This window comes from the organism of the source record quoted next, unplaced genomic scaffold, assembly GCF_019419815.1.
Source record: "Pyrus x bretschneideri cultivar Hongxiangsu unplaced genomic scaffold, Pyrus_bretschneideri_v1 Contig20, whole genome shotgun sequence".
In the NCBI taxonomy this organism is placed as follows: domain Eukaryota; kingdom Viridiplantae; phylum Streptophyta; class Magnoliopsida; order Rosales; family Rosaceae; genus Pyrus; species Pyrus x bretschneideri.
Window position 1 is genome coordinate 93,133 of NW_025999502.1, and position 23,704 is coordinate 116,836.

The following is a 23,704-nucleotide window of genomic DNA, read 5'->3' on the forward strand; positions in this document are numbered from 1 at the left end:
ACCAATTTTATGGTTTAGCATCAGCAGGGAAACCAACTTCATAAGTTTAGGGAGAATTCCATTGAAGTGATAAGCACTCCACGACTTGATAGTAAGTGATAATATGTTGAAAATGTTTTTGCCAAACAACACTAATGCATGTTCATATGTTTTAACAGGTGCGCAAATTCAAACCGTAATTGACTACCCTGTCAGTATTCATATATTTTATAGCTTAGACAATTTACGGATCATCTGCAAATCTTATGTTTGATAATCCACGAATAATATCCTAGAATTAATTAATTAATGGGGTATACTGTATTGAAATTCTAGAACGTCAACATACAAGCGCTGCATCAAAGTCTAATTCCGTAAACTGAGAAGAAAAATCAACCATCCTATTCAAACAACGCGCTCCAACCTACATATACACCTCATCCCAACAAGTTTGTTATTGTTTTCTAATAACATAGAACTAATGGCAGGTGGCTCTATGAGGTCTGCTTTGGTGACCCTCTTCATCTTTGCCGTCGTACTCTCTCCGATTTCAACCCCAGAGGCAGCTCGATTCGTTTTTCTAGGTAATTCACATCACCTATATTATTTCATATCTCTGCACCTGTTTGTATTTACGAAAACGGAGATTCGAACTTAGATAACCAACATAAGCACATCTGCATATGTGTATGAAATGTTGATTCTGTATTTGGTTTTCTTTTCAGATACAACTCCTATATGTCCAGCTTGTGTATGCTGCGCACCTGCACCACAAGGCTCTTGTTGCGATTGTTGTGCTACACCAATTGAAACTCAGTCCCAGGAAGGGTCACCATGATACAGCAAATATGTATACATATATATACCTGGCTTCATGTCACGGTGAAGGAAAAATAATGATCATTTGTATATAGAAAGCTGAACACGGGCTTCCTCTTCTTGGAAACCATGTCCCATCTTGAATAAAACTATATGTTATAACAGATCATGATCCAGTATTTGACATTTTATTGCGGACCAGTAAAGGTTTGGTGACATGTATATCCCTTTACAAACTTATTTGCTTATCTAAGATTGTAAACCAAACACGGGAAGTAAATATGAGAAGAAACAAAACAGAACTTACACACAAAAAAATAAGGGGAATGACATAAATGGGCCATTTTTTTGTTCTTGGGACCAAAATAGTTATTTTGTCCTTATCGTTAAAACTAAAGGTTTTCAAGTCCTTTTCATTAGTTTTTCTTTAAAGATAAGGATTAATCACCCAAATCCTGTCTTTAATACATTCTCAACTGAAGATTGACTTCAATCAAGTAATCCCTATTTAATTCAATTAGGGATAATTACTCCAACATCTCAATATATTATTTCCTATTTAATATCTTGAGAATATTTCTCCATAAATCTTGGCTAATAGGATGCTACCATGCGTAGGGTAAAACCCTAACACTATGGTCGGCCCTCTCCCCTATATATGCCTCATATTCTACCAAATTTATGAAGTTTTTGCTACCCTAAAAAAGCCCTAAACACTTTACTCTCCTCAGAGAAATTGACTTAGGCATCGGAGATTCATTAGCCTAACCCCCCTACCTCGTGGGCATGTGAGGCTTTGGTCATTGATCAAAGGTGTTGATTGTTTTGCAAGTGCATTTCGTAAAGACTAAAGATGGCGGAAATTTGCATCAACAATCACCATCTTTGGGAATTTTCAAGTAAAGGTTGAAACCCTAAGTGTCAGTTCAAATCCAAGATAAAAGGATTGAGTGAAGGTGAGCTCAAAGCTCCAGTGTTTGATGAAGAAAACTATGGCTAATGGAGAATTAGAATGATAACCATTTTCTAGTCTCATGACCTTTGGAATATGGTTGAGAAGGGATATGAGTTGCCAGAAATGGAAGATGATGTTATTTAATAGGACCTTTTTGTGGCACAAAAGATTGCCTTGAAGAAGAAGAAGAATGATAGGAGCATATTTATGCGACTTAGTTAGCTTGTTTATCTGCATTTACATAGTTAGTTTCCATTTATTTTAGTATTTTAAGCTATTTTCGTGTGTTTGTAGGTTTAAATGGAAAAAGAAGCAAGAAAGTGCATTTTGGAGCTATTTGGAGCAGTTTTGGGCTTATTATGGATAGCTTGCATATGAAGCAAGGTGGATGGATGAATTTGAAGTCAAAAGCGGCTAGGAACATGCTACAAATCTGGAGAAACAAGTTTAAGACAAAGAAGATAAGGAAAGAGAAAGAAATATGGAACATTATCCAAACAACCTTATCTTATCCAAACCTTATCCTAACCTAATCTTGTTCCACCTTATTGCCCTTTTCCCTCTTGGATTCTGATTTGAATTGGCCATTTTCCTTGTGGATTTGGATTTTGCAGGTCCATATTAGAAATTAAATGGGCTATAACTTCTTTCCCAAGCCTTGTGCCACACCCTAAGGCCCTAATCCTTTATTTCTACTAAGTCCAAGCCCTAATCTCTAGGGTTTGCCATGCCACACATATATATACTTATGTTGCCGCAGGAATTAGGGCACCACACACCATATACTCAGAAATACATCTTGTGCCGCATCCTTGGGAGAAGAAGAAGTTTGCCGTGGCTTCCATAGGAGAATGAGGACTTTGTGCCGCAAGCCACCTGCATCCATTGGAGACTCTCAGAGTTCTTTCTTCCCTCATTTCGTTTCCATGTTTATTTTAATTTGCTTTTCAATTGTTATGAACATGTGTAACTAAGTTTTTCTTAGTTAGAGGTGAATTCGAAGCCATAGACATATGTTTTATATGAATTGATTTCCTCCAGTTATTGTTTCTTGAATTGTGAATGCAATTTACTTAACTGATTTATTGAGAACATGTTCTCGTATGATGATTAAGGATGCATACTTAGTTTTCATGCATGAATTTGATGCTAGAGTATAAGGGAATTTCACCTTATCGTTATGAACTTATATTCACAAGTAGTAAAAGTCACTAGTCATGATTTTGTTAAGTAAATTCTGGGCAAGAGTATCATGCAGTTCATAGTTACGAATGCCTTGTCAATGCTTATGATTTTCACAAGGCTTAATGATCTTTGATTGTATCTCTATTATGATGTTCATGTAGGGAACTTGATAAGAATAATTTGGTTGTCGATGCGTATTCCATCCAATTCAATGAAACTGGGAAAATCTAAAAGTTAATTTGTGCTTCTCACGATTAATTTGGGGCATTGGCATTCATGGTTTAAATGAATAATAACTGGAAATCAATTTGTGTTTCATATGTGCATGTGTGGAGAAGGACCCTCTAGCTAGCCTTTACCCATTCAATTCAACCAATTTCGTGTCTAACCTGTTTAGTTTTGCAATCTGCCTAGTTTAGTTAATTTTGTCAAAATCAATCCCTCTTTAATATTTAGTGTTTTAACTTAGTTAGAATATGTTTAAGTTTAGTTCTATTAGTGTTTTGAGTCTAGTTAAGTGTTTTTAAGTCTAGTTTTGTGTTTTTGAGTCAGTTTTAATTAGATTAGCAATCCCTTTTAATCCCCGTCCTAGAACGATCCCTACTTACATATACTACAATTATAGGGTTTTAATTTGTGTGTTTGTTAATTTCACATCAAATTTTGGCGGCGTTGTCGGGGATTAGCAAAATTGTTAGTGGAGTGTGTTTTTCTTTTGTTTCTGTTTTGTTTTCTGCTTTTATTTTGTTTTGTTTGCTTTGTTTTAGGTACTAGTTTATGACTTGTAGTTCTCAACCTGTTCCTGAGACGACGATTTTGAACGAACGTTGAGAAGAAAGAGAAGGCATCCAGAACCTAGTCCACCTAGTTCTGAGGCCGAATCTGAAGAAGAAGAAGAAGAAGTGGAAGAAGAAGAACAAGCCATGGCTGCGGATAATCGAACAATCAAGGAACTTTCAGCCTCGGGACTAGACAATGCCGTGCCTTTATGCATTCAATACCTTAGGGCAGCTCAAGGCAAGACCGATGAGTTTGAATTGAAGTCTAGCTTGTTGCATCACATTCCCAAATACCATGGGTTGTCCATGGAAGACCCAAACAAGCATCTTAAGGAGTTTGAAGTGGTATGTTCGAGCATGACAGCTATCAATGTCGATGGGAACATTTTGAAGATAAAAGCCTTTCCATTCTCTTTTTTAGAAAAGGCTAAGGATTGGCTCTATGAACTAGCACCCGGAACCGTCACTTCTTGGGAAAGCATGAAGAGAGCACTCTTAGAGAAGTTTTTCCCAACTTCGAGAGTCATTTGTTTGAGGAAGAGGATTAGTGGAATCCAACAAAACCAAGGGGAGTCTTTTCCAGCGTACTATGAGCGTCTCAAAACTCTAGCTGCATCATGCCCTCAACATCAAATGAAGGAAGAGCTTTTAATTCAATATTTCTACGAGGGACTCCTTCTAATTAAGAGACATGCTAGATGCCTCGGCAGGGGGTGCTTTGGTTGACAAAACACCGGTGGCTGCCAAGATCTTAATTGCCAATCGAGCCTTGAATGCACAACAATAAGAGGGAGTTGGACAAAGAGACCCCCTACGGCAACAACAAGTGAATAAGATAAGTGCAATTTCTGAAATTCAATCTCAATTAGCTAACCTCACTATGCTTGTATCTCAGGTTGCCAATAGATCCAAAGTGCAAAAACAAAGTGTATGTGGCGTGTGCACCATGCAAGGACATCCCTTTGAGCAATGCCCTTAATTGATTGAGAATGGAGGATGGGAATCTGCCAATGCCATAGGTTATCAAGGCCAAAATCAGCAAATGAATGATCCATACTCAAATACATACAATCTGGGATGGAGAAATCACCTAAATTTCAAGTGGAGGGAGCCTCATCAACCTCAACAACAAGGACGATTTCGTCCACCACCCCCTCGGATGTTTCCAAGGCCATACGCACCAATTCAAAACCAACCACAATCTGCCCAACCAAAAATAGGTTCGTCCATGGATAATGATCAAATTGTTCAATTATTAACCACTTTGGCACAGGGAGTCCAAAATCAAACCCAAGCAATGCAAAATCAAGCCAAAAAGGTGGATGAATTGGAGAAGCAAATGGAGCAGATTTCAGAGTTCCTTGGGCAATTTAGAGAACAAGGCAAACTTCCTAGTTCAACCGTTGTGAATCCAAAGAGAGGTTTTGAAACCGCTAAAGCTATCACCTTGAGAAGTGGCAAGGAATTTGGAACCAACCCCAAACCAACCAAAGCAAGTCAAAAAGAGGATGAAGCTGTTGCTTAAAGAAGAAGAAGAAGTAGACAAAGCCATAGCAAGGGTAGAACAACCCTTGCCGCAACCCTCTAGTGCACCTAAGTCATCCCAAACCACCAAGGTAAGTCCAAATTCAAATTTTTCTATTTCTATTCCACTAAATGTGCCCTTTCCTAGCAGGTTTAGGCAATCAAAGAAAGAAGAGAATGAGAAAGACATTCTGGAAACCTTTAGGAAAGTTCAAGTCAATATCCCGCTCCTTAATGCAATCAAGCAAGTTCCTAAGTATGCCAAATTCTTGAAAAAGCTTTGCACAACAAGGAAGAGGATTTCGAACAAGGAAGTGGTCCAAGTAAGTGAGAATGTTTATGCGGTGTTACAAAGGAAACTACCACCTAAATGCAAAGATCTGGGTAGTTTTACAATACCTTATGTTATTGGCAATACTAAGTTTGAACATGCTATGTTAGACTTAGGAACTTCAATTAATGTCATCAATTTATGCATCTATGAACTTAGGAGAGCTTAAAAAAGATGGTGTGATTATTCAATTGGCCAATCGTTCTAATGCATATCTGAAAGGAATTTTGGAAGATGTTTTGGTGCAGGTTAACAATTTGATCTTTCCAGTGGACTTTTATGTGCTTGACATGGAAGATTCAGTCCATTCTACACCATTGCCGATCTTACTTGGGAGACCCTTCATGAAAATAGCCCGCACCAAGATAGATGTGTTCAAGGGGACGTTAAAAATGGAATTTGATGGGGAAGTTATTGATTTCAATCTTTCTGAAACTATAAAATATCTAAAGATGATCATTCTTGTTTTTCTATTGATGTATTCGATTCATTAGTGTAGGATTATCTTGACTCTTTAGAGAGAGATCCACTTGAAACGACCATTACAAAAGGAATGGGACTTAAAAACTAAGGGGCAGGAAATGACCACACCCACGGCATGCATGAAGAGGTCTTTGCCGTGCCTACATGTGAAGATGAGGCCGAGATGATTGTTGCACTTGAGTCATTGCCACAACACCTTGGTAAGCCTCCAATCCCAATTTCAATTCTCGTTTCTACTAACAAGTTGTTACCTTCGGTGATTCAGGCACCCATTCTTGAGCTTAAATCCTTGCCAGATCATTTGAAGTATGTCTATTTGGGAGAAAAAGAGACGTTGCCTGTCATTGTTTCTTCATCACTCACGGCAATGGAGGAGGGAAAATTGGTTCGAGTGTTAAAATAGTACAAAACAGCCATTGGATGGACTTTGGCCAACATTAAGGGTCGCATACTTCTAGAAGAGAGGGCTAAGCCAACTCGAGAGGCTCAACACCAACTCAACCCTCTAATGATGGAAGTTGTGAAAAAGGAGATTATCAAGCTTTTTGATTATGGAGTGATTTATCCAATTTCAGATAGTCGTTGGGTTCCACCGGTTCAAGTTGTGCCAAAGAAATTTAGAGTCACCGTGGTGAAGAATGCAGATAATGAACTTGTGCCAACTTGTATCCAAACAGGTTAGAGAGTGTGCATTGACTATAGGAAGCTCAACACCACCACAAGGAAAGATCACTTCCCGTTGCCATTCATTGATCAAAGGCTTGAAAGGTTAGCCAGTCATTCTTTTTATTGTTTTCTTAATGGTTAATCAGGATATAATCAAATTGTTATAGCTCTAAATGATCAAGAAAATACTACTTTTACTTGTCCATTTGGTACTTTTTCTTATCGTCGAATGTCATTTGGTTTATGTAATGCACCAACTACCTTTCAAAGATGCATGGTAAGTATCTTTTCAGATTTTGTAGAGAAGATTATTGAAGTATTCATGGATGATTTTAGCGTATTTGGTGATTCGTTTGATGATTGTTTAGATAATCTCAGATTAATCTTGAAACGATGCATTGAAACTAACCTTGTTTTAAATTGGGGAAAATGTCACTTTATGGTAAAACAAGGCATAGTTTTAGGGCACATAGTTTCGACCAAGGGAATTGAGGTTGATAAATCGAATATAGATCTTGTACGCTACTTACCCTCTCCTACTTCGGTTAGATAGGTTCGTTCTTTTCTTGGACATGCAGGATTCTATAGGTAATTCATCAAGGACTTTTCTAAGATTTCCCAACCCCTATGCCGACAAAATGATGTACCTTTCAAGTTCGATGAAGCATGTGAGAAGGCCTTTAAACACCTAAAGGAGACGCTCACTTCGGCCCCCATCATTATTCCACCAGATTGGAGTCTTCCTTTTGAGCGTATGTGTGATGTCTCAGATTATGCATTAGGAGATGTTTTAGGCCAAAGGAAGAACAAGCCCACACATTATATATTATGTATCCCGGACCCTAAATAATGCTTAATTGAAGTACTCCATAACGGAAAAAGAACTTCTTGCTGTTCTTTTTGCTTTAGATAAGTTTCATTCTTATTTACTTGGTACTAAAGTTATAATCTATTTTGATCATGCAGCGTTGAAGTACTTACTTACAAAGAAGGAGGCCAAACTAAGGCTTATTCATTAGATGCTTCTTCTCCAAAAGTTCAATATTGAAATTCGAGACAAAAAAGGAAGTGAAAACGTGGTGGCTGACCACTTAAGCCGTATGGTGCATGAAAAGGATGCAGTGCCTATCGCAGAGACATTCCCTGATGAGCAGCTATTGTCCATCGAGGTAAGTGTGCCATGGTATGCCAATTTAGTGAATTATTTGGTGTCTAAACAAGTTCCAAGCACTCTAAATAAGCACCAACGTGATAAACTTAAGAAAGAGGCTCGTTTTTATGTGTGGGATGACCCATATTTGTGGAAATATTGCCCTGATCAGATTCTACGTAGGGGTGTGCATGAATCGGAGTTTAATTCAATTTTAACTTAATGTCACACTTATGCATGTGGGGGTCATTTTGACACTCAAAGAACAGCACATAAAGTTTTAGAATGTGGATTTTATTGGCCAACTATATTTAAGGATGCTAGAAGTTTTTGTGTGACTTGTGATTGTTGTCAAAGAACGGGCAATATAGGTGCAAATGACCAAATGCCGCAACATCCCATCTTTTCTGTCGAAATTTTTGATGTTTGGGGTATTGTTATCATGGGTCATTTTCCTTCATCTCATGGTTTTAATTACATTTTACTTGCGGTTGATTATGTGTCGAAATGGGTGGAAGCAAAAGCCACCCATACTAATGATTCCAAAGTGGTTGCATATTTTGTCAAAACTAACATTTTTTCCAGATTTGGGATGCCAAGAGTACTAATAAGTGATGGAGGTTCTCACTTTTGTAATCGGACCACAGAGGCGTTGCTCAAGAAGTATAATGTCACACATAAGGGTTCAACACCTTATCATCCTCAAACAAGTAGGCAAGTTGAGGTTTCTAATCGAGAAATCAAGTAGATTTTGGAGAAGACCGTTGGGCCAACTCGTAAGGATTAGAGCTTGCGTTTAAATAATGCATTGTGGGCATATCGTACAGCCTACAAAATACCAATTGGGATGTCCCCATTTCGGCTTATCTATGGGAAACCATGCCATCTTCCCGTTGAATTGGAGCACAAAGCACATTGGGCCGTCAAAACTTTCAATATGGACATTGATGCCGCTGGAATCCATAGGAATCTTCAATTGAATGAGCTTGAGGAGATAAGGAATAAGGCTTATGAGAATGCTCGCATTTACAAAGAGAAAACAAAAGCTTTCTATGACAAGATGATTCGGAGCAAGACGTTCTCTATAGGGCAGAAAGTGTTAATTTTCAATTCTCGCCTTCGTTTGTTTCCGGGTAAGTTGCGTTCTAAATGGATTGGTCTTTTTGTTATTACTAATGTCTTTCCTTATGGTGCAGTTCAAATTCAAAGTTTGAAGACGAGACATGAATTTAAAGTGAACGGACACTGTTTGAAGCCCTACTACGAGAATTTCAAGGAGCATGCCGTGGAGGACATACCCTCCATGTCGTAAGCCCTATCGAAGCTTAAAATAAGGTATCGTCCAGCTGGAAGACATTAAAGCAAGCGCTTCTTCGGAGGCAACCCATGTGTTCAAACGAGGAGATGATGGAATTCTAGCTCCAGCAACCAGATTTGCTTTCTTTTACCCTTCTCTTTATTGCTTTTATTTTGCCATAATTGTCTTGTTTGTTAGTTGTATTATTTGTTTGTTTTTTTGTGAGTCTATATAAGTGTGTTGGGGGGGGGGGGTAAACAAGCTGTTTTTGCATGATTTTCGTGAGATTTATTCACCTATCACTTCTAATGTTGTTACTCACTGTTTTAAGTGTTTTTAGTGTGTTTTGAGGTGTTTTAATGTGTCTTAAACAGAAAGTCCGAAAATTTAGAAAAAAAAAATTGAAAAAGAATGTTTGAAAACCCCAAAAAAGAGTTGTTTTTAGAGTCGTTTTTGTTTTTGTGTTTGTTTGTGTCTTAGGGTACCTTCCAACACAATGATGAGGATTTTATTTTTAATTGCATGAATGTTAAAGAAAGTTATAAACATGGATGGAAGTTTGATATGCTCTTTCTTTTATGCTTAGTTGTAGTTGTTATTTACGAATGCACATGTAATCACAAAGGAAAAAAAAATTCAATTTTTGTAACATGCTTGAAGGAAGGAACTCAAACTAATGCTACAACCCTGAGAGACTTGAGTCTAAACTTTTTTTAACGACTTATTAATCTTGATGTTTTTGTTTTCTAAAGTCATTGCATGATCTCATTATTTCTTTGCTGGTTGCTACTTAAAATGTGTTTCATCACTATAGTTCCAAATACTAGAACTCATGCTCGTTTCATTCAAAGCATGATATTGATTGCATAACATACAATAAGATGAAGTTGTTTAGTTAAGCCAGAGCCAAAATGCCTTACCCTTTGCACATGTTTTATAGGTTTAACCCCTTTGAGCCTTATTTAGCCTATTTTCTTTGTTAGCCACATTATCCTTACCTAGCCTAGAAAGGGAATACACATACCCTTGTTCTTAAAGGATAATGAAGCATGACTTAGAGGGAATTCCTTTTGTTCTACAAATTGCAGAAAAACAAGTGTGGGGGGAAGGTGTTTCTTTGGAATTGTGTGAGGTTGTACAAGTAGTGTGCCAAAGAAAGAAAAAGGGCACAGGAGGAAAAAAAAAAAAAAAAAAAAAGAAGAAGAAAGAAGAAGAAAGAGAAGAAAAACAAACATGAAAAAGAAAGAAAAAGTTGAAGAAAAGAAAGAAAAAGAGTTGAAAATAAGTGAGAATGAACTAACAAGTATTGGTTGTTGAAGAAAAGGTCCAAATGTTTGAATCTGGCCCTAAGAGATGTGTGAAGTTTCCCTTCGTGTTTAGAGTTGATTTCTGCATTCAAAAGTGAATTCTAAGTGCTTATTTCATTACTTTGCTTACTATTGCTTTAAGAACTTTTGTTTATCTTAGCTTTCTTTGTTAGCCAATACCTTAGCCCCGTTACAACCTTTAGACTTCGATCTTGATTGTTATGTGTTTCAATATGTGGAGTTTAAAATTGGTAAAAGCATATGGTATCCCTGGTTCTCGCGTCTAAGTAGTGGCATTCCATTCATGAGATCATATCATATACATATTAATAATTCTAGAAAATGCCTTCTTTGATTATACATATGTGAGTGCTAGTTTTCATGTTTACATCAATCTGCTCACATATACCTAGTGTAGGGAGTGTAGTCAGAAAATCTGTGTGAAAACAGAGAGTATATCCAGTGAGGAATTGAGGAAATTCTCTAAGGCATGTTACTACATTCAAAATGTTGTTTTAATTGATTAAATGCGAGCCAGTGAATGGTGACTACGGTTGAGTATATGCTCAAGGGTAGGGATAACTAAAATTTGTGGGAGTAGTGATTTTTAACATCTCATGTTTCATTGGAAATCCCTGAGGCAATTGTTGGAAGGTTTAGGTTATGTTTTGTTTGTTTTGTTTTGCTCGGGGACTAGCAAAAGCTAAGTGTGGGGGAATTTGATAGGAGCATATTTATGCGACTTAGTTAGCTTGTTTTCTTGCATTTACATAGTTAGTTTCCATTTATTATAGTGTTTTAAGCTATTTTCGTGTGTTTGTAGGTTTAAATGGCAAAAGAAGCAAGAAAGTGCATTTTGGAGCTATTTGGAGCAGTTTTGGGCTTATTATGGATAGCTTGCATATGAAGCAAGGTGGATGGATGAATTTGAAGTCAAAAGAGGCTAGGAACATGCTACAAATCTGGAGAAACAAGTTTAAGACAAAGAAGATAAGGAAAGAGCTAGAAATATGGAACATTATCCAAACAACCTTATCTTATCCAAACCTTATCCTAACCTAATCTTGTTCCACCTTAATTTCAACTGCAAAAAGGGCTTAATTTCAAATTTATACACCTAGATATGTGGTTCTAGAACACCTTATCTGATCCTAAATGTATGCCGCACCCCTTATGCCTTTCCTTCTAGAAATCTACCACAATACCCTTTCTAGAAAGCCTATTCCTAAATCCAAGGGTTATGCCGCACCTTATGGCCCTTTTCCCTCTTGGATTCTAATTTGAATTGGCCCTTTTCCTTGTGGATTTGGATTGTGCAAGTCCATATTAGAAATTAATTGGGCTATGACTCCTTTTCCCTAAGGCCCTAATCCTTTATTTCTACTAAGTTCAAGCCCTAATCTCTAGGGTTTTCCGTGCCACACATACATATACTTATGTTGCCGCAGGAATTAAGACACCACACACAATATACTCAAAAATACATCTTGTGCCGCAAACATGGGAGAAGAAGAAGTTTGCCGTGGCTTTCATAGGAGAAGGAAGACCTTATACCGCAAGCCACCTGCATGCATTGGAGACTTTCAGAGTTCTTTCTTCCCTCGTTTCGTTTCCATGTTTATTTTAATTTGCTTTTCAATTGTTATGAACATGTGTAACTAAGTTTTTCTTAGTTAGAGGTGAATTCGAAGCCATGGACATATGTTTTATATGAATTGATTTCCTCCAGTTATTGTTTCTTGAATTGTGAATGCAATTTACTTAACTGATTTATTGAGAACTTGTTCTTGTATGTTGATTAAGGATGCATACTTAGTTTCCATGCATGAATTTGATGCTAGAGTATAAGGGAATTTCACCTAATCGTTATGAACTTATATTCACAAGTAGTAAAAGTCACTAGTCATGATTGTGTTAAGTAAATTCTAGGTAAGAGTATCATGCAGTTCATAGTTACGAATGCCTTGTCAATGCTTATGATTTTCACAAGGCTTAATGATCTTTGACTGTATCTCTATTATGTTGTCCATGTAGGGAACTTGATAAGAATAATTTGGTTGCCGTTGCGTATTCCATCCAATTCACTGAAACTAGGAAAATCTGAAAGTTAATTTGTGCTTCTCACGATTAATTTGGGGCATTGTCATTCATGGTTTAAAGGAATAATAACTGGAAATCAATTTGTGTTTCATATGTGCATGTGTGGAGAATGGCCCTCTAGCTAGCCTTTACCCATTCAATTTAACCAATTTAGTGTCTAAACTGTTTAGTTTTGCAATCTGCCTTGTTTAGTTAATTTCATCAAAATCAATCCCTCTTTAATATTTAGTGTTTTAACTTAGTTAGAATCTGTTTAAGTTTAGTTCTATTAGTGTTTTGAGTCTAGTTAAGTGTTTTTAAGCCTAGTTTTGTGTTTTTGAGTCAGTTTTAGGTAGATTAGCAATCCTTTTTAATCCCCGGCCTAGAACGATCCCTACTTACGCATACTACAATTATAGGGTTTTAATTTGTGTGTTAGTTAATTTCACATCAAAGAACATGATGAATGATGCTCATGCCTTGGGAATAATACAAGGAACAATCTCATAGGCAATCTTTATTAGAATAGTAAATGATAGACTTCTAAGTCAGCTTGGAATGTCATGTAACAAGAATACAAAAGAGATAAGAAGGTAAGAAAAGTGAAACTCCAATCTCTTAGACGTAATTTTGAATATACACGTTTGAGAGAAGATGAATCACTTAAAGATTATTTTTCTAGACTATTTGATGTTGTAAATCAAATGAAAAGTAAATCAAATGAAAACTTATGGAGAAGACTTGCCAAATGAAAGAACAGTGAAAAACATTTGATTAGCCAAAATAAGCCTTATGATTCTATGGTAAGTGTGATAGAGAAAACCAAAGAAACTAACACTCTCAGTGTAAACTGTGCTAATCAAAATGTCATAAATGCAACAAGTTTGGTCATGTTCAGAATGATTGCATATCAAATGTCACTCAACAAGTGAACTGTGCAAATCAAGTGGAGGAAGAGACAAATGTGTTTTGTGCATTAGTGCTACTGTTGTAAAACAGACGGTAAGTTTGGTACATAAACAGTGGGTGCAGTAATCAATATAATCGCACATGAGGCTCTAGTCGTTGATATTAACACTTCATACATTGGGAAAGTAAAAATGGGAAATGGGGATCTTGTGAAAGCAGTTGGCAGAGGGACCTTTATTATTGAACCTAAGAAGGGTAGAAGACACATTAAGGAAGTCATCCTTGGATTAGATAAAAATCTTCTCAATGTTGGACAGATGATGGAGCATAGATACTCTCTGTTATTTAATGGCAAAGTTGTTGAAATATATGATGATAGATCAAACTGTCAAACTTGGTTACTAAGGTTGAAATGAAGAAAAAAAAAATTTCCACTACTTTTAAAATGTCTGTTAGAAATGACAAGAAAGCAGACGTAGTTGATTCAGAAAGGTTATGACACAAAAGATTTGGCCATTTGAATATGCAGAATTTGAAAAATTTGTAGAAACATTAAATGGTACAAGGTATACTCCAAATAGAAGATATGGATGAGAGTTGTGAAGGTTGGGAAGCAACACAGGGACATATTTGAACATAAAAGGCTTGGAAAGCTAGAAAGCCACTAGAATTGATTCACACTGATATTTGTGGTCCAATGAAGATTGCAGTCATTGGTGGGAACAAATATTTCTTAACCTTCATAGATGACTACTCAACGATGTGTAGGAATATTTTATGAGATTCAAGTCGGAAGTCATCAATATTTTTATGAAATTTAGAGCAATGGTGGAATTGTAAAGTGGGCATCAAATTAAGAAGATAACAAATGTAGGGGAGGTGAATATACCTCAGTGGAATTCAATGCTTTTTGAGAAGATTTGGGCCTGGAAAAACAACTCACAGTGGCATATTCACCTCAACTTAAGAATGCCTAAAGTTTCCAAAGCTTGAGAATGCATTTGGAAACTTTATGCATACATAAATATCACACTGTCACATTGGGCACTGCCTAAAAACTATGTTGGTCCCAAACCTGGACGAAGTCCTGGCACAGGTTCAACATGTATTTAGCCTAAGTGCTGCCTTCGAACTTAATGTCAGGAATGGCTCGAGTGAATGAAAGAATAGGTGTGCCACTGTTGGAGGCTACCAACAAAAAGTGTTGGTAATTGAGTGAGGTTGCGTGTAAATCTGACTTCTTAACCAAAATATTGTGTACCAATTAAGACATTGGTTCAGTTAAGTTCTTTTTGGTGCTTTGTGTGGATGAGGACTTAAAATTCAGTGTAACTTTGTGTGCTTTTGCTTAAAACGTAAAGGAAAATTGTCAAGTCTAGTTTTATTGTTAGCTTCCCTTGTCAAATGTTGTAAATTATACCGCACATGCTCTAATTAGGTTTAGGGTTTAATTGCTACTTTTGGAATCATGCTACTGGAAATATCATTTCAAGAGCTTAACTTCTCTCATCAAAGGTTTGTTCATTCATATGCAACACATGCCATTATTTCCAATACATTCTGTCTAGTGGTTTTGTCTTGTCAAAACTTCTCGTTGCATTCACAAAAGCTGGGCACACACTTTAAGACAACCCACATGGGCCATCTAATAGCTTTTTCCCGAAAATGGTTTTTCACCCCTAGATCTTTCCAAATTGATTTTGCACATGACGCATGACTTTTCATCCCCTATTTCTTGTCTGAAACAAGCCCTCTATAAATCCTTAATCTAGGGTTTCACTTTCACTTGGCTAAGAGATCTATATTTTTCAAAAGAGTTGTTTTCAACCTGTGCTGCCTCTTTGTTCTTACTCGAAAACCCTAGCCACAAAATCACACTCATGCACTAATTACCCAAATCATTGCATATTAGGGTAGCATTGTTTTTATGATTTTGATTTTTGTTTTAGGTCAAGCTTTTCTAGTTTCAAATATTTGAGCTAACCTCTTTTTGGATTCACGTTAGTTTCATCTTTCAAGTGTTTGACAAGTGAAACGGACTAGACATTGAATCCTGATTTCCATCAACTTCATCATAACATCATTTGCATAAGTTGATTTGATTTCGGTGCCACAAGGTGAAAAGATTAGGATGAGCTGCCACTTTGTGAAGACCAAAGGAATTGACCTCGTGAAAGGTAAGGTCACACAAAGGTACAAGATGCTCCGTAGATTAGGATCTAGGAATTGAGCTTGTGTGGTAACTTTGTAAGAATCTTGATTTCACTAGTGGACTAGACTCAGTGGAGAGTCCCCAATTTTTTTTAACTAGTGGGTTTTTTCTAGCCAAAAACATCCCGTGTTGATTATTGATTTCCTTGGATTTATTTCTTACATCTTGTATACGATACATGATCATAGACTTGTCCATGCAGCTAAGCTTATCAGGGCTTGCATTTATACTAAACTGGACCTTAGTTGACTAGGGACATTTTTGTAAACCTAGTTTTTAAATTGATTATTTCCGCCGCTGGTTAACGGACAAAGCTGATCTTAGTTTACTAGTGTTGCTAACTAGTCAGTCAAGCATATAGAGAATTTTAATTGCAGGTTATTCCACTTGGTACCAATTTTAGAAATAGAAACTAAGGGCTCGTTTGGAAGTGCTTTTAAAATGACTAAAAGCACTTTTAAAGAAAATATTTTTGGGTTCTAAAAGTCTTTGAGTGTTTTCTGCAAGAAGCACCAGTTATGTGCTTCTTCCAGGAAACACTTTAAGTGTTTTTCCAAGATTAACTTGCATTTTTACGAAGTATTGATTCAAAACATTTTCACCAAAAGTGATTTCAACCATTTTAAAAGCACATCTAAACGAACTCTAACGCGAGCATAAAAAACATAATTATTTCCTGGTGGAGTCAAGGTTACAAACATTTATAAAAGTAAAATCGAGGCTGATGGACCGAGCTACATAACTGGAAATGTAAAGAAAACAGTAAAATTTTTAGCAAGATTCAGGCCATCAAGTGCAAGATAATGCTAGAGAAGTCCACCGAGATTACTGTCTTCAGACTGGACTTGGTACAAAACATACTCATCAGAGAGGGAATCAGAGTGGTTGGAATTGCACGTCAGCCAAATCATACCATAGGATGGTAGATCTATAACAATTTTAGATCTCAAGGATTATAGGCAGTGTTTGTTTCGAAAAGGGCTTTAAGCTTTGTAGCTGAAAATCATTGATATGTTTGCTAAAAAGTTATTTGATTTGTACCAAAAAGCAGTTAGGTTATCTCTCAAGATTTTGTTTAGTTGTAGAGATTAGATTTAACGAAGGTCCTAAGCTTGAAGGCGTTTGGTTCTATTTAGAGGTAGTGGAGAAGGAGCAACCTTGATCTTATCATTGAGCTAGAGCATGAGTAGAGTGGTCATTTGGACTACTAGTAACTGTAATTCTTGGTAAGTAGCCTTCAGTTGTGTCTTGTGGCATTTTGCATGATCACATTAGTGATATCAACGTGTTAGATGATGCATGCATAGGCATTTAAGGGGATGAGATATTCTGGGGCTTTGATCGTCTGTGTGGCACACATGCTTCAGAGAGAAACTTATCCAAACCCTCAGACATATTAACATGAAATGAGATGGTCGTTCGAGCTCTGGTTTTTGGCTTCAAAGGTTGTGGGCCAAAGTCGTATGACTTTAACATAAATAAAAATGGATAGGCCCCATTGCAAACCTTATTTTTATTTATGGCACAAACAACTTGAACCCTTAAACATTTCTGCTCACCATCTAGTACTATTCATGAATAAAAATTTAGTTTAAATAAATGGTTTCCCAAGCATTACCTCATCAAGAACCATTGGTACCATTCAGCATTAACTCCCTTATTAAAAAATGAAAACTAACGAAAAGTCTAGAAAAGCTTCTTTTTTAATGAAAAGCATTTTTTAAAGGTATAGTGAATAATATCAAATAAATGTCTAAATGTGATTTTTCGTTAAAAGTGAACAGTACTGAAAGTGTTTTGTTAAACCTTCCTATTAAAAATGATGGCATTTGCAATTGCATCAATCTTTTTAAATGTATAGTGGATATCCGGATAACAACTTGACTGGATGCTTTGAAGATTGCAATACCAATCAATCTTTTTAACAAATAATAATGGATAGCTTATTTAAGAATGGGATCAGTTGGCCATTTGCATATTAATGTGAACTTTGGGCACTTATTTTATGCTTTGTACACTCTTATTCTTTGGATTAAATGAATAAAACATAATCAACTGCCAAAATTAATCGCAAGGGGTAGAATTGAGAAAAATGTATAAATAAATCATTTTCCTTTGCATGTATTAAGTCAGCGACCACTACTTGTATATTGTATAAGGTTTGAGTTTAACCAGCTGTGTCACAGACTTCGGACATTTGAGTCGAAGCGTAGAACCAGACGTGTCGTAGACTTTCGGTCTAATATTAAGAAGTCAACGTCTTGTATTTTAACCACGATAACTTTAACTTGTCTTATCAAGTTGATTGGTCGGCTATATCGTGTTATATAATAGTTAGCCAATGGATCCAAAAATATTAAAATAAAATAAAAAATAGTTCGCCAAGAAAGGAAACTGTGATCTATAATAAAAAAGTTATTATGTGAATGTGCAAGCACCAAACATTTATTCATTAATTTATTGTTGGACAATGCTTGTGTTCTTCTTTGGAGATAATCTATTGTCTCTTCACTTACGATTAATATCTCTTTAATATATGAACATTATAATCGGAAATTTTTTTTTTTCAGACAAAGGATAATTATCATTACCAACAAACAATGAGTACAAACATAAGCCCTAATCTAAGATAAGCACAAAAGAAAAGACGGGCATCAAAACACTGGGGACAAGGCGCCCACACAAAAAACACAACATTGAAACCCAAAATATACAGCTCCTCCAATGCCTGCAAACACCATCACCAGAAAACCCTGCAATGATCATCGTGATATGTCGCCCACCACCATCGCCTGAGATCACACCAGCAAGACCTCCAGACTCACAAGTTTTCGTAAATGCAACTCCACTTCATCTCTCTACAGTGGGAGAAATTCTTGGGTTCAGATTCTGCTCCACCGCAACCATAAGGCAGATCAAAGACATGAAAAGGGTAATGTTAGGGAAACTAAATTTATAGACTAAATTTACAAACTAAATTATTTGGTACCAATGGGAATGAACACGTTTATCAACCTTTCAAGTGATAACTCAATCATCAACTTCTATATTATTTAATTTACAAAATTTTATCTAAAAATTTAGTCTCCTTAACACTATCCACATAAAAAACCACATCTGCTCCACCCCTGATTTTATGGCCCACCAAACTTCACTATGGTCGCACCTTCATCTCTATTTGGCCGTAGTCCGAATACTGGGCATATGACTCTCTCGTAGTGTGGGCATGACGTTTTGGAGTTTCAACCGGGAGGTTATGAAAGCAATTTCTTCATCATAAATGCATAAGGGGTGATAGTTTGGGTTATAAGCCACACAAAGAATCAGTCATAATAATTTAGTATTGAATTTGTTACTTGGAGGAGTAAAACTAGCTAAGACCTCCCACTTTCTAATAAAAAAAAATATTACTAAATCATATTGCTAGTTGCAATTAATGACTTAAACTTTCACTTTACATATTTCATTAAACTTTCATTATCTTGGAGAGATTTTTCAGTGTGACCGGCACACGAGGTAGTACACCAAGTGTCACTATATAAATGATGGAATATGTGTGTTAAAAAGTTAATAACTTAAAAATTAAAATTTGTCACCACTTACATAAAAACACATGGTGTATCATCCGTGTTTTTATCACAATGAAAATTTTCTCATTATCTTGGCTTGTTTCCCCGTACGTGTTACATACCATTTGTCTTCGCCCCTCTCTTTTCACGTTGTCCTACCCACATTGATTATATATATTAGGACCAAGAATGTGTTGTATGTATTACTCGGCCAGGAGATCTGATCTCCCATGATGGCATTTACCCTTCTATAAAATGATCCACATTCGTATTTGTTTCGCCAGACCAATGACATCACAGATATTCGAGCGATTTCTCTTTTCACTGCTCGGTGCTTTTGCTCTTATGCTCCAGGTTCATGCCCTGGATGATATATGAATATCTACAACAAGAAATGTGCAAACATATATATTAAATACCTGCAATGCATCCATTGTAACGTTGTGTTTTTTTTTTTTTTTTGTTACAGGCTTCATTAGCATAGATTGCGGCCTACCAGAAGGTTCGAGCTATATCGAAAAGACAACGTTCGTTAAGTATATTTCAGACGCCGACTTCATAGACAGTGGTGAAAGTAAGTTCCAATTGCCAGATCAAAGAGGTCGAAAGATACAACCGTACTGGTATGTGAGGACCTTCCCTCAAAGAATCAGGAACTGCTACAAGATCAACGTTACAAGTGGCACCAAATATTTAATCCCAGCAAGTTTCTTTTACGGAAATTATGATGGCCAAGATAAATATCCAGAGTTAGAACTGCATCTCGGAGCTAATTTTTGGGGATTAGTCAAAGCTGGAGAATGCCACCACCGCAGATAGACATAAAGAGGTCATACATGTCCCTTGGCGGAATTATATACATATTTTTCTGGTGAACACGGGCTCCGGGGTTCCATTCATATCAAGTATAGAACTCAGGGTTTTACCTAATGCATCTTATGAAACCCAAATGGGGTCATTGGCGCTTAACAGCCGGTTAGACACCGGTCAATCGAGAGAAGGTGTCGTATGTGGGAAAGTATTTACTTAGACGTACTCTCCTAGCTAGGAGATCAATCCACTGGTCAAATAGCTAAAGTGAGTTGCTGTTAATTTGTATTCCAAAAAAGTTATTATGCACTTTTATCCAGTAGAAAAAAATAAAGGAGTGCATGATTGACTTTTTTAGGGTGGTAATTAATAACAACTTCGTAGCTACATTAACACTGATAAATATCTTTAAATCTGATCTATTTAAGTATCCGGAGGATGTTCTTGATCGCTACTGGTTGGCTATAAAAACGATAATTTGACAACATTACGCACCTTAAATACCGTTAACTCTGGACCCGACAATGATTTCCAACTACCCTCCACTGTCATGCGAACTGCTATCACGGCGAATGGTACCTTGTACTTTGGGTGGGTGCCTCCTGATAATAATAATACACAATACTACATTTACATGCACTTTGTAGAAGTTAAAAAGCAAAACCAGTCTAGATGGCTTTACATTTTAAGGAACGGGGAGTCCTTTCAGGGGATATTTTCTCGTGATTACTTGAACACAACTACTATTTACAACTCTAGAGTTTTGAGCGGACAATTTGATTTCGTAATCTATGGGGATGAGGAGCCTCTGCAATCACCCATCCTCAATGCCTTGGAGGTTTATACGGTAAAAGAATTCTTACAATCAGAAACAAACCAACAGGACGGTAAGGAACTCTTCGTCACAAGTTTATCCATGTTCTCATGTATATGACTGATATTGATGATAATTTCTATTTGCTTACCAAAATATTAGTTGATGCGATCGCAAACATCAAGTCAACTTATAGTATAAAAAAGAATTGGCAAGGTGATCCATGTGCCCCTCAAGTTTAATTGTGGGAAGGTCTAAATTGTAGCTATCATCAACAAGAGCCCCCAAGAATCATTTCCTTGTAAGCATCTATGCATCTCACAAACTCTCGATATACTTGTTTGAAATTATTCCGCCTCTGTCTCAGTGATCTAATAAGTTATGGAACATGCAAATTAACAGGAACTTGTCGTCAAGTAGATTGACAGGGAAGATAGCTCGTTCCATATCTGATCTTGCAACGATACAGACATTGTAAGATATATACATATTACATACACAGACACGCATATATATATATATATATATATGTATGTATGTATAGGTCGTAATTTCATTGGTACAATGGACATTATAATTTCAGCTGCTGAATGTTTCAGGGATTTATCAAACAACAACTTGACAGGACCAATTCCAGATTTTTTGTCTGAATTGCCAAATTAAAATATCCTGTAAGTTACTTGATTATAAATGGGGCTAATTGAACCTTTATAACAAAGAATATGGTGATAAATATAGTGCTTAATCTACCTTTGCAGAAACTTAGAGAAAAACAAGTTCACAGACTCAGTTCCCACAGGACTGATTGAAAGAAGAAACAACGGTTTGTTATCAATAAGGTGTGCCTTTTCCACGAATCATTATCTTTTTCATATTTAGTTTAGCTCACCTAAATTGTGTAAGATCTAAAATTGACGAAGAACTAATTAACAGAGGTATGCTTCTGTTTTCAGTTTCTTTGTATCGTGAGTATATAAACCGATCCGATATTATATACCTATCAACAAACTTGAATCTTGTTGAGAATTATAACATTTTCTACTGATGTTAAAGAGGTGTACCTTTAAATTGATAAAAAAAAATCTAACTATTGTTGATGCCATCCACCATTCTGGTGTCAGTTTGTGCGAAAACCCAAATCTAGCCTAGCAAGTTTCTTGTGGATTGAAGAAGAAGAAACAGCAGCACAAGTCTGTTACTCCAGTGGTAGGATTAACCGTTGGGATTTCAGTCCTGCCATTAATTGTGGCATCTATCTGCTTTGTCTTGATAAGGAAAAGGCGACATGGTAAGATTTAAAAAATTTGTTCAATTTTTTGTAAAGACAACACTTACTAACTTGAAATTATAGCAAAAGCCACCATTGGGTCAATTCAACGATAGTTTAATTCTCCGAGATACAGAAGATCACCAATAACTTTGAGAGGATTCTTGGCCAAGGAGGATTTGGAATAGTTTATCATGGATGCATAGGAGAAACTCAAGTAGCTGTGAAGATACTTTCACCATCTTCAGTTCAAGGGCCTCAAGAATTTCGTGCAGAGGCACGTCTGTCCCTATAAATTAGTTCAATACTTTTGGTCCAGTAATTCTAATTAGAAGCACAGAATTGTTGACACACCCTCTAACACAGTAGTGTATGTCATCAACGATAACAATTTATGCATCTAAATAGCTTTACTCTTTTGGTCTCAATCGTATATAATAAACTAAAACTTTCTGTTTATGGTGTCTTGAATTACAGGTTGATGTTCTTGTAAGAGTTCATCATATAAACTTGACAAGCCTTGTAGGGTATTGCAATGATAAGACCAACAAAGGGCTCGTTTACGAGTTCATGGCCAATGGCAACTTACGAACATATCTTTCGGTTTCAGGTTTGTTTGCAATTGAAATTATTCAGTAGAAAAATAATTACCTATTCTTAGTACTTGTAAATTGTTGGGGCAGTGAGCCTTGATGTTTTTTTAACTCTTGAAATTTATTTTTTGGAGAAAATAAATTCTATATTGATCTGCAGCAATATAATGTTTCTTATAGAACAACATTAATTTATGTTGAAGGTTGAAAATTTTAAATTGTTATGGATGTAGATAGCAGTGCAAGTGTCTTGACTTCGGAAGGTAGACTCCAAATAGCAATAGATAGCAGTACAAGACAGCCATTGGCAGTACTAATGTGTAGTGCAGGTAAACCCCTATAATGGGGTTGTTGCAAGGGACCCGTCTCTGCAATCTCATTCCACCATAATGGCCATCTCATGGCAAAATCCGAGAAAGAGAAGAAAATTAAGCTTTGAGACTTGAGGAAACTTGAGGATGAACCACTCCAATACAATTTACTGTCATTAATAGAGTTAAAAATCAAATGGGTGCAAAGATAAACTTACATATTGAATTGAGTTTGTGAGGGCATTTTAGGTAGTAAATTTAGGTTTAAAGAGATAATGATAGTTTAGTTAAAAATCAAATGGGTGCAAAAAGTAAGTTGGGTGTAGAAAGAGGTTAGATGGATTCAAATAAAATTTGTCTTTTAATATTTTCAATTCCACATATTAATATATTTTAGTTATAATCTCATTAATATAAGCAATTACAAATATCAATTTTTAAGTTAATAAATGCTAGTACTACAGTCTAATAGTATTTCTCTTCACTTGTAAGCGAGAGGTCTGAGGTTCGATTCTCGTCAAAGGCAAATTTGAACCATATTATTGCTAGCCCATTGTGAAACTAAGCTCATCCCTTCCCCCTAATGTAGATAATATCATTTGTTCAAAAAAAAATACTAGTATACGCCTACATGCTTTATGTGTGTGAATATTTTTTATTTTTGT

General features: G+C 36.3%; 1 long non-coding RNA gene and 1 pseudogene across 1 annotated transcript; both read left to right on the forward strand.

The window, feature by feature from the left end:
• Positions 1-282: 282 nt before the first annotated feature.
• Positions 283-962, forward strand: LOC103930317. Its single transcript, XR_664660.3, has 2 exons — positions 283-563; positions 705-962. It is a non-coding gene; the product is annotated as an uncharacterized LOC103930317 (long non-coding RNA).
• A 12,692-nt stretch (positions 963-13,654) lies between these two features.
• Positions 13,655-22,962, forward strand: LOC103934984 (annotated as a pseudogene).
• The last annotated feature ends 742 nt before the right edge of the window (positions 22,963-23,704 follow it).